Below are 11375 nucleotides of genomic sequence, written 5' to 3' on the forward strand. Positions count from 1 at the left end.
TGCAGTTCTTCCAGTGATACCAAACTTCTTCCTGAAGCAAAATCTTACCTTTTAAATGCAAAACTCTTTCAGAATAAGAATTAAAATTCCAAGTCACTTGTAGGACAATGTAGATAAGCATGATGGGTGAAATAGTCTGGAGCATATTATGAACAATGAATTGTGTGCCTGATGCAGTATAAAAAACATAAAAGAAACACATGCAAAAGAAAGCAAGTGGACCAGCCAAAGTGTAAAGGATAGTTTTCACTACTTGGGCAATGTACTATTCTACCACCAATGAAAATTCCAGAAAGAAAGATGGTCCTCAGCAGGTTGGGTAGAACTCCACATTCACAAAATCACAAATAAAATGAAGACTACTTGATTTGTAGTAAGTACTCTTCATTCTGATCCTTTTATTCATTCACACTTTGCCACACTAACTTTTTCTCCCTCTCTCTATGTGGCCGATAGGCCACCTTAATTTCATTAAATACCATTTCTCTTCTCTATTATCTAGTGTTAATAGGGAAGTGCTAGTCTATTTTATTTAATGGAGGCAGTATAGTATGATGGAAAGAAGACTGGAAATTTAGAAACAAGTCCCTGTTCTGCAGCTAACTAGTTAATGCGACCTTGGGAAAGTCACTTCACTCATTTCACAGCAGTATTTCTATCAGCACAGAATCAGAAACAAAACAGATACCCAAAGATCAGAAATGAAATTAGAAATAGCCAATAATGTTGACTAAACAAATATAATGGATTATTTACTTCACCCTAAGAAATGATCAATATGAAGAAGCATGAGAAAATTGGTATGCACCAATGAAAAGTGATGTAAGTAGAACCAGGAATATATACAATGACAAACGTAAACAGAGAGCAAGGAAACGGAATGGCATTAACTATAATGACCAAGCTTGGATACAGAGAAGAGATAATACATCTCTTTCTTTGCAGATTACAGGAGTAGCACTACATACTTTGTCAGTTAGACTGATGCGTTAGTTAATTTTGCTGAGTTACTTGCACCCCTCCACCACCAATTTTTAATCTATTCTACAAGTGACAGCTGGGGGTTAAAGTGGGGCAGAGGGAAAGATATATTCAGAAATAAAGGTATTATAAAAATAAAAGTATCAATAACTTTTTTAAAAGAGAAACTACCCTAGTAACCCTATAAGGCACTTCCAGTGACTGCAATAAGTATGTCACTGTGGGCAGAATGCTAGACATTTAATTAGAAAGACCTGAAATTGAATTCCAATTCAGATGCTGTGACACCCAGCACAAGTCTTTTAACTCCTCTCTAAGCCTGTATATACATCTGTGAAGTGAGGATAAATAACAGCACCTATTTCAGAAAGTTGTGTGTGGTATGTAAAGTACTTTGTAAACATTAAAACAATATATAGATGCTAGCTATTATTATCAGCCACACTGCTTTAAAAAACTTATTTTAAAATAAGTTTATGTTGTTTGCTGACACTGTACACAATGTATGTACTCTTTTAAAGATGGTAAGAAAACTTCTGAGACCCATTTTCCCTGAGGATTTGGATTTATCCATGGCTCAGATCAAATACAAAATGACTAGTTTTGTACTCATAGTTTCCATAATTATTAATCAGACCCCTGGTCAGTCTCATCGTTTTTTGACCTTGGAACACTAGAAATATTACTAAGCTTTAAAATACCATACTTCGCTGCCTAATTGTCACATTCTGGTTTTTTGTTTTTCTCCCGAGTCCAAAAACTGGTTTACAACCCTTTCATGGTGTAATCCTGGCACAGTATAATTCTGTTCATCAGGTTGCTTAAAAGGTAAACAGGGCAACAATGCATTCACCAGTGGCATAGAGATATGCATTTTTATCTCTGGCATTACAAGCCACTAGCCTAGAACTCCCAGGGCAGGCACATTGTCAGTATTCAATTTTAATGTATATTCACTAGTATTCCGTGAGTCCTGATCTTGCACCAAAGACAGTAATAAATGATTTTTCAAGCAATACCGGCACAATTAAAAAAAAAAACAACAAACCACACAATGGTTGCATTCCACTCCTCCTCTCAAAAAATTGTCATAAAGTATGTGATGATTATACAGTGAAATATGGGTAAAGGTTAAAAAAACTTTTTTTGTTCTAAGAATATTCCCTGATCTTGAACTTGGCTTCAATCTTTTGGATTCAGTATACCTATGTCACTTACTACGTGGCTTTGGATAAGTCACCTCACCCTCCTGCCTCAGTTTCCTCATTTGTAACATAGGGGTGTTTAGCAAGATGGCCTCTGAGGTCTTTTCCACCTTTATACCTGTAATCCTATGGGCTCTGCTCTAAGGAATAAGAAAGATTCCATTTTCACTTTCACTAACCTTAATTCTGGGCCTTCCTGATTTGAAGCAATCTGTATAAGACTGTTCCCAGAAAGAAGAGAATAGTAGGGAAATAAAATAGGTAACATGTATATAGTGTCCTAAGGTTTACCAAACACTTTGCATACATGAACATCCTTGATCCTCAAAACAATTTAGTAGGGCAGGAGATACAAGCCTTACAAAGACGAGGAAAGTGAGGAGAAGAGAGTTTTGGGTTTCTTTTTTTTATCTGCCCGCAGGAACAACGCATTATGCTGCTCTTTTCTACTAAAAGTCATTGCAATGTGTCCCATTCCCCTAAGAGTTTGTGAATTCCAATAAAGCAGAAGAGTTGCCATGTCTAAACTTTCTGCCTCCCCTAACAGCCAACAGTGAGAGCTTTAGCACACAACAGGTACTTGATAAATGTTTGCTAAAGTGCACTAAACCAATAATCTTAACGATTCTACAGAGAAGTTTTAACCTGATTTGTATCTTAAAATTTCAGAACATTTTAAACTTCTGAAAGTTTCATCTTCTATTTGGAACTACGTACAAAGTAGAAGTTTAAAGATCAGTCTCTCTTCTTCCTAACAGGCATCCCCCTCATCCAAAACCCCCTCAAAACCAGAAGCCACATCCTTTCAAACGAAAGAGAAAAAGAAGGATGGTAGAAAAGAGATTGGGAAAAAAAAAATTTCCAAAGTCAAATGAACATTTCATAAATATCTCTTAGGAACTTTAATTATCTTATGTTTGTACAGCAAAGGTAATTTCTTAATATTTCCTCACAAAAATGGATAGAATGAAGCTAACTTTAGCATTGCTCAACACTAGTTAATTTCAATCTCCAGGTTTTAAGTTGCAAGAAAAAGTATTACTTTGCTCGGCACAGACAGAGGCAATCAGTTTCTTTCACATGAGTCAGGTATAAAAAAGTGTGGGAGTACAGAAACACTATGTCTAATTTAAACCCTTGCATTGTAGTTATAACCTGATTATAGTTGAGGGAAAACTGTGAATCACATATAACTACATTAAAATGATCAACTTACTTAGGAGAATATCGACTGCGAATCCACAGGTGTATTAAACTAAGAACTAATGGCACACTTAAATATACAGAAAAGGCTGCCCAATGGAGTTGAGAAAAGGTACTGATTTATCTCCTTCCTAGCTTATATGGAAAGATATTTTTGTTTCACAAATAACAGCTCAGCTATAAGTACAAAAACTAAAATCTAATTTAAGTTTAATTACATGTATTAAGAGCAAGATATATTTAAATTTTATTTCGACGAGACTTCCTTTTGACACTTCTGACCACACACATATTCCCTTGTAGTAAATTCCCACATAACATCCTAGTACGTGTGATTTTACAGTGGTTAAACGTATAGTGTTACAAAACTATCGAAAACCAATATGAAAATGCATCTACTCTAAACAAAAACATTAAGCAAAATGACCAAGAGTCAACACGGACAAAAAAATAACACCAATATTTCATAACTGCCTCACATTTCAGTGCCTGGCACATAGTAAATGTTTAATAAATGCTAGCTGAGTGGCTACATAGTTGTTCGGAAATGAAAAGTTAAATGTAAATGAATATCCCAGTTTCTTTTAGCTTCAATGAATTACTTTTAATGACCAAAGTTAAAAAAATTTTGCTTTTTACTGACATAAAAGTTTTTTGCTCTGCAAAATAAACGAATTCAGCCAATTTTTTTTAAAAAAGGCATATAAAAACATTTTAAAGACGCAGTATCTCCATTTTAAAGAATCTTTAAATTACCTAAGTTTACATAAATAAAATATCAAAGCCAATAATAACCTATGCAAACTATTAGTTGGAAGTTCAATACATTCTGCAAAAAATTGTAAAAGAAACGGAATTTTAATCTGACTTTAACACTTCTGTAAATAGGTAATATTTGGAGAAATGCATTAAATAGCACAAGTTCCTAACATAATTAGGGGCTGGAAGGGCCTTTAAAAATCATCTAGTCTAACACCCTCATTTTTTAGATGGCAAAACTCAGGTCCAGATAAGTGATATTATTTACTCAAAGTTATACAGCAAGTTAATGGCAGAGCTAAAACTAGAACTAGGATGTCCAGACTCCTAGTTGAAATACTAAGTTATTTCAAACAAAAAGGGGGCTTTATAAATTTTCCTAATTGAGTTGTTACATTTTTGTTGCTGTTTAGTCGTTTTTCAGTCATGTCTGACTCCTTGTAACCCCCTTTTGAAATTTTCTTGATGGAGATACTGGAGGGTTTGCCATTTCTTTCTCCAGCTCATTTTGCAGTGAGGAAACTAAAGGTTAACACGGTTAAGGGACTTGCCCAGAATCACACAGCTAAGAAGTGTCTGTCTGCTGCTAGATTTGAACTCAGGAAAAGGAGTCTTCCGGACTCTAGGTCCCTATACTCTACACCTAGCTGTTACATAGGATGTACATTTATGTATATATGGATCCGAGATCAAAAATAATATTGCCCACAAATTAAATGCATGCTTGCATATGTACTCTTATTTATGACACATAACTAAAAAGGAGTAAAATATTTTCTTTTTAAACAAACATACCAGAACTGGCTCTGAATAACTTGGGGATTCTCCATCATTGAAGATAATCAAAAGAATGTCGCCCAGCTTCTAAACGCAATTCCCAAAGGGCAATGACAGCATTAACTGAGAAAAGTCTTGCCTCTCACAAGACGACAGCATCTATAGTTTCAAGCTTCAGTTTGGTGTATGCTTTTTCAAACTGTTATTTTGCAGTCATACATCTTAACTGTCCTGACCTTGGGCAATGCACTTACACTTCTCTGGGCCACAGTTTCTTCATCTGTAAAATGAGGAGGCAAACAGACAACAATCCTTAAAATCCCTTTTAGTCCTAATATTCTACGATGATTCTGTGTTGTCGTACAAATATGAATAAGAAAGTTGAATGAAGTGTGGCTTCTCCCTTTCACAGAAGGAAGTCCAAATCTACTCTATTAGCTCCAATCTATTTCTCATAATCTGGCCTCAGACACTTACTTACTAGCTATGCAACCCTGGGCAGGTCACTTGATCCTGTTTGCCTTAGTTTCCTCATTTGCAAAATGAGCTGGAAATGGCAAACTATGCCAACATCTTTGCAGAGAAAACCCCAAAAGGGATCACAAAAAGTTGGGCAGACTGAAACAATTCGACAGCAATTGTCGACAACAATTCAACTACAATTTCTAATAAGTGTATCGTTTGGGGAAAGTAAAGAAATCACATATTTTACAAGTCTAGGTTTAAAACGTAACATTTTGTAACCAAGTTAGTGTCAGAAATATTGATAATTATTTAAAGTTCCCATATGATTTGCTTCAGTTCAATTTAATTGCCCTTATGCACAATTTTCCTTTTTAATACAACTACACAGTCAATTTACTAAGTTCTTCCACTTTATTTTACTTTTAGTGTTACTCTATAAAACTATCAGAAAATGTCTAATTCCTTCAATAGTTTAAATTTGGAAAATACAAGCAATACCTAAAAATACATAAATGACAAATTCCAATGACTTTAAATTTACTTCAAATTGGTCCCCAACGTATCGATATATAAATGATGAGTGAAAGGCAACTATGACTTTTGTCCTTTCAACCTCTGGGGAAAAAACTCTGACTACATTAAAAACCACGGTTAAAAATATAGCCCTGATCTAAGATGAAAACAGCATTCAAAAGCTTTTTTCACTCAACAATAAAGACTAGAAACACTAAAGTTTCATGCTGACAATTTTAAAAATACAATCATTACACAAAAAATTCAGGAGAAAGGAATCTTTCATTTAAAGTAGCGATTTCCTTTATCTTCTATAAGATCAACATACTTACATCAACCTACCAAAAAACCTCTCACAACATGACTGAGAAGACAAAAATAGAGTTTTTACACTGCGACCATCCTTCCAAGATGTATTTCATCTTTTTTGTAACAGATTGGAAAAATCACAAAGAACAGTAACATTATAGTTAATCCATGGATAGGGGAGTCAGTGTCAGGACTCAGGAATTCGTATCCTGAGCTCAGATCTTTCTTATAGCATCATAGTCTGGGGGGCTAACAATTGTTTATTCTCCCACTGACTCATCAAATGTATTTGGGCAAGTCATCAGGCCTCTGTGAATGTCCATTTCTCATCCAAATGTGAAAATAATGCTGATCATTTTTGTCACAGAGATATAATGAGAACACCTATAGAAAGCTTTCTGGTTATCCTGGGAAAAGCCTTTAAAAAAACTCAAGAATTTTTACAAATGACAATCTATATAGTAAAAAGTACAGAAAAAAAAAATTCCTCAGTAATCTACACATTTTGCTTCTTAAACAATGTACAAGAAAATGATTTACCAGAGGTTTACAATACAGGCACTAAGATGAAGCTTTTGGCTAAGATTAAATCTTTATTCCTACCTTACGCTGTGACACCTCTCTAATAATTTTTAGTGCCCAAGATTATCGTAAACGTGAGTGTGGTGAACAATGCTAAGAGCCATTCAATATTGACATTTAACCTATTTCTACATTTAAAGACAATGTGATATTTGCTTTATCCTGTAATGCTGGACTTAACATTTTTTCACATGGGCTATGGTTTCAAATATTTACCTCATTCAAACTCTGTGTTAAGTTTTCAGAAATTACATTTAAAGGTTTTTCCAGGAAGAATTCTTGTCTATGACAGACCTTCCAATCAAGTCATGTAAATGAAATCTCATGTAAGTAATTTTATTGATTACATGAAGAATAATTTTTCCTTCTAAGTAACATCAAAAAAGGTTAAAGTACTATCAAATTCAAATTTGTAGTTTTCATATGTGTTCATTTATCAGAAAATATTCCTAGGGAAAAACATGAAAGAGCGTCTCAAAATTCCACACTTGAATTCAAATTAAATGCTTCTCTAAACTTCATCAGGAAACAAGTGGCAAACATGAGTTTCTTTAGGGAAACCTAAAAACCCTAAGAAATAAAGAGATTAGATGGCTTGGTATTATTAATTGGACTGTGTTTTGTTTTTTGCCTTTCCTTGCTCCAAGTTAAGAAAATTTCCATTTTAGAATAGTATGACCACATCTTTCTTTCAAAAACTAATTACTTAGGAAAGACAATACCCAAAATAGTTCTACTGGACTCTATCCAATCTAACAAAGAAAAATGACTATTGTGTGTTAGGGATGCTTGAAAATAAGTCCTGCCCTCAAGAGCTTACAATCTGAGGGCGGTGATGAGGGGAGGAATACAACATGCTCCCCTTTTAGGTAAAGCAAGTATGGCTATATCTGATAATTGCATTTATAACTAAGGGTATCAAGAAAAGCTTCCAACAGGAGATGGCAAAGGAATTGAGCTATGATGGGGATTTTAAAGCTTTTACTTTCTAGTTCTAAAAAGAGCAAATAAAATTGCACATTCTTTAATGAAATTCATATTTAATTTCCAACTTTAAGATGCCCCTTAACATATTTACCATATCACCAAAAATTCTCTTAACTTTTTTACTGTTACAAATTTTGCCAAGGCACAAAACCCAAAAATGTCATACCATACTAAGTAACTCAGATATTAAAAATTATTAACTGCTTAAGTTTTAACCCTAATTTGAAGTATTTCTTGATTCTAGAATCTGGTTTTATTATAAATTGATTAATATGACTACGCAATAGCCACAACAAAATAACAACAAAAAACCCCTCAACCTGCTATTAAATAAATTTGAGGTGTTTACTGTCAGGTGAAACTTTTCTCAAGTTTGCCCCTTTCCCAATATATCACTGAGCTACCTTTCTCTCAGAGGATCTTAAAAAATCTGGAGAGCATAGCCTTGTCTTTGTTTACATCTAAATACTTCTGCAGTTAAATGATTTGTTGGAGGCTAGTTTTCTAACAGATGGGGGCTGGGGGAAGAGGAATGAACTGTATACTGAGGAGCTCTGAGGGAATTGCTTTCAAATTTGGGGGGAAAAAATCTGAGAAAGAGAAATTTAATCATTCACTTGATATGAAAACAAAGTTTTTTCCTCAGTATTTCAGGGACAAGCTAACAACTAATCCGTGATTCTGCTTATAACTCAGGAATCACACACAGAAAACCAACATGAAAGAAGACTGCTTTTTCAACTCTTTCTAACCCCCGAGCACACTTCTCTGAAGCGCCGTGAAACAAACAGCAGGGCTGGTGCGTCGCTCTCTGATGATGAAAACCAACCCAGCACAACCACTTTTCCTCCAGTCCTCTGCTGTGAACTGGGCACGTCTCAGACCCCCAAGCGAAACAGCTGTTCAGTTCAAGTCATAAAGCCAGCCCGAGGATTTCTGCGGTAAGCGCTTTGGGGGGGTGCGTGTGTGTGCGTGTGTGCGCGTGTGTCTGTGTTCAAGAGCTGCTTTCTCAGAATGGGCAGCGCTGCTCCCTCCCTCCCTCCCTCCCCTGCTCCTCCCCCGCCCCCTCCCCCGCCCCCTCCCCCGCCCCCACCCCCACCCCCAGCAGGCCTGAGGCCCTGTTGCAAACAGTGTCGAACAGGAGCAGGCAGCACAAAGACAGGAATGGGAGATTAGTGGGAGGGAGGGAGGCCGGGATTGGGGCTCAGCAGGAGCTTCAGGCTTTTTAAAATTCAAACTGCTCCCTGACCAATACAAATCACGGACACGCTACTGACTACTACACGGATTTATGGCATTAAAAACATGCCTGGGACGTGACAGCTATATTAACTTGACCCTTTTTAACATTGATCCGAACGTTGGCAGACACTATGGTAGAGTTCGACGCAAGCCAGACCCTAAACTCCAGAATAATCCCCAGGAAAGTTACTTATTGGACAGTGACGATGGAAATTTAATAAAGCTGCAAGAAAAAAATCTTTTTGGGCCAGTGTGACATCAGTGAACAAACTTAAGAGAAGTGCTGAGCAACGTTGCTCCTTAAAGACTTGAACATTCAAAAACAAACAGACACGACACAAAAGTACCCGAACAGCCTTGCCCAGGTAAGCCCTGCTCTCCATGCCACTTCCACGAGTCAAGTTTCTTTAATTTACTTCACAAACTTGCCTTTCCAGTTCCATCATACACCACCACCTAGCCATCCCCTGCACAGAACCTCCAGTTGGTTCAGAACGGCTCCTCTCCTCGAGCCACTTCGGACCCCTCCGACCCACTACGGTGACACCTCTCATTACCCAGGCAAACATCATGGGCACACACAGCCAATGACAGTCCCGAGACCTCCAAAAGATCTCCCCTGACACCAGAGGGACGGGACACCCAGGGGGACGCCTGTCCTTCCGAGCGCTTCTCCTCCGTCCCCCCTCTCCCACCGCCCCGCTCCCAGGCACAGCGGGGCCCCTCCGAGGCTCCCTCCGAGCCCCAGGGCCGGGGTGTACCTGTCAACAACTTCCCCCGCCTCCGAGAGCCGCGTTCGGCTCCTCACGGAGCGCACTACTGTTTATGTCACTCGGGTTTCCGTCTCCCAGCCGTGAGCGAGGACCGAATGCCTTTAAAAGGGGAAACGAGTCTCGGTTAACTTTTGCACGCCCAAACAAGTTTGAAAAAAGGCCAACGCCGCGTCCCGGGCTCGTTCCTGGGCATTTCACATCTGCCTCGCTCTAACTGAAACTACTTCCTCCCGGCCCAGGGTCACTGGGGGAAGGAGGGGGTTGTTTGTCTCGCGGAGACCTTTCCCACCGCTCGCCCCGGGAAAGTTGTAAATATAGAGCGGATCGGGGCGCCCTGGCCGCTCCGGGTATTGTTTCCGCCTCCTCGTCTTCCTACCGCTTCTCCCTCGGCTGAGGCCTGTCACTGAGAAGCGATCGCTCCGCTCTGACCGGAGCCTCTCCTAATCCCCGAGCTCAAGTAGATTCCGCTGGCCCGCGGCCTGCGCTCTCCGCCGGGCCTACGCCTCCCCGGCCGCCCGGCAGGAACCGAATCTCCTCCGCAAAAGTCGGCGGGGAAAGACCTCCAACCGCCGCCGGCCGAGGCGCCTGCTCCCGGGGCGGACAACTCCGCGCTGGCTCCGCCGAGGAGACCCGGGGCTGCCGGGGACGGGAGCGGGAGGGGGAGGAGAGGAGCCCGGGTCCTGGCCCCGCCGCCGCCGCGGCCGCCGAAAGAAAGGGAAGGAAGGAATTTACCTGGGCGAATCGGCGTCTGAATCGGTGCGGAGGCCGAGGCCGAGGCGGCTGTGGGGAGCCTATAATCCGGGCCGGGAGGGGGGGCGGCTGAGGCTCCTCTTCCGTCTCCTCCTCAGTGCAGTGAACATGTAGAGCCAGGGGGAGACCAGCCGAGAAGACAAATCGCTGCTTCTTCTTCCTCCTCCTCCTCCTTCTCCCACATAGAAACACTTACAAACACCCGACCGGGGCCCCAGCTACCGAGGGGGCATCGCAGCCGGCTCGGGAACCAATCCTCCTCTCGGCGGGGGCGTCCCTGCCTGCGGCTCGGCGGTGTCGGGCGAGTCGGTACCGAAGGAGGGAGGGGGGGGAGGGCGGGGGGGGGAAGGAGCCCTGTGTGTGTGTGTGTGTCTCTCGCTCGGTCTCTCCCTCTCAGAACAAAATGCCGACCGGAAGTGCAGCTGCAGGAATGACTCCCTCCACCGGCGCCAAACACCAACAACCTCCCCCTCTCCCCCACTCCACTTCCGCCACCGCCGCCGCCCGCCCGCCAGCCCGCTGCCGCCGCCGCCGCCGCTACTACTACTACTCCAGTGCCCCCGGCCGCCGCCAGTCTCCCTCGTCGCCGCTCGCGCCGCCGCCGCCGACAGCCGGGGCCGACAGCCGGGGCCGACAGCCGGGGCCTGCGCCGCTGGAGCCTGGGCCGGCGGCCTCGGCGGCGGCGGCCGCGCCGACCGCTCCTCCTCCTCTCTCAGCAGCCTCTGCCTCGCTCCCTCCTCTTCCTTCTCCTCCTTCTCCCGCCGTCGCCGCCGCCGCCGCTGCTCCTGCTGCCGCTGCCCTGGGTGGGTGTGGATTCTGCCCTCTATCG

The 11375-nt window shown here is 41.3% G+C and overlaps 1 protein-coding gene across 3 annotated transcripts in view; it reads right to left on the reverse strand.

The window, feature by feature from the left end:
• The window catches only part of NIPBL (NIPBL cohesin loading factor), a 271821-nt gene extending 261160 nt beyond the window's left edge, over window positions 1-10661 (reverse strand). For 2 of the 3 annotated variants that reach the window (XM_072605795.1, XM_072605797.1), the window contains exon 1: window positions 10529-10661. The gene's annotated coding sequence lies outside the window, so the exon portion shown is untranslated. Of the gene's footprint in view, window positions 1-9784; window positions 9896-10528 lie in introns of all 3 variants that reach the window. The other variant, XM_072605796.1, reaches the window with a different exon arrangement.
• Window positions 10662-11375: the final 714 nt, after the last annotated feature.

Source organism: Notamacropus eugenii, chromosome 4, assembly GCF_028372415.1.
Source record: "Notamacropus eugenii isolate mMacEug1 chromosome 4, mMacEug1.pri_v2, whole genome shotgun sequence".
In the NCBI taxonomy this organism is placed as follows: domain Eukaryota; kingdom Metazoa; phylum Chordata; class Mammalia; order Diprotodontia; family Macropodidae; genus Notamacropus; species Notamacropus eugenii.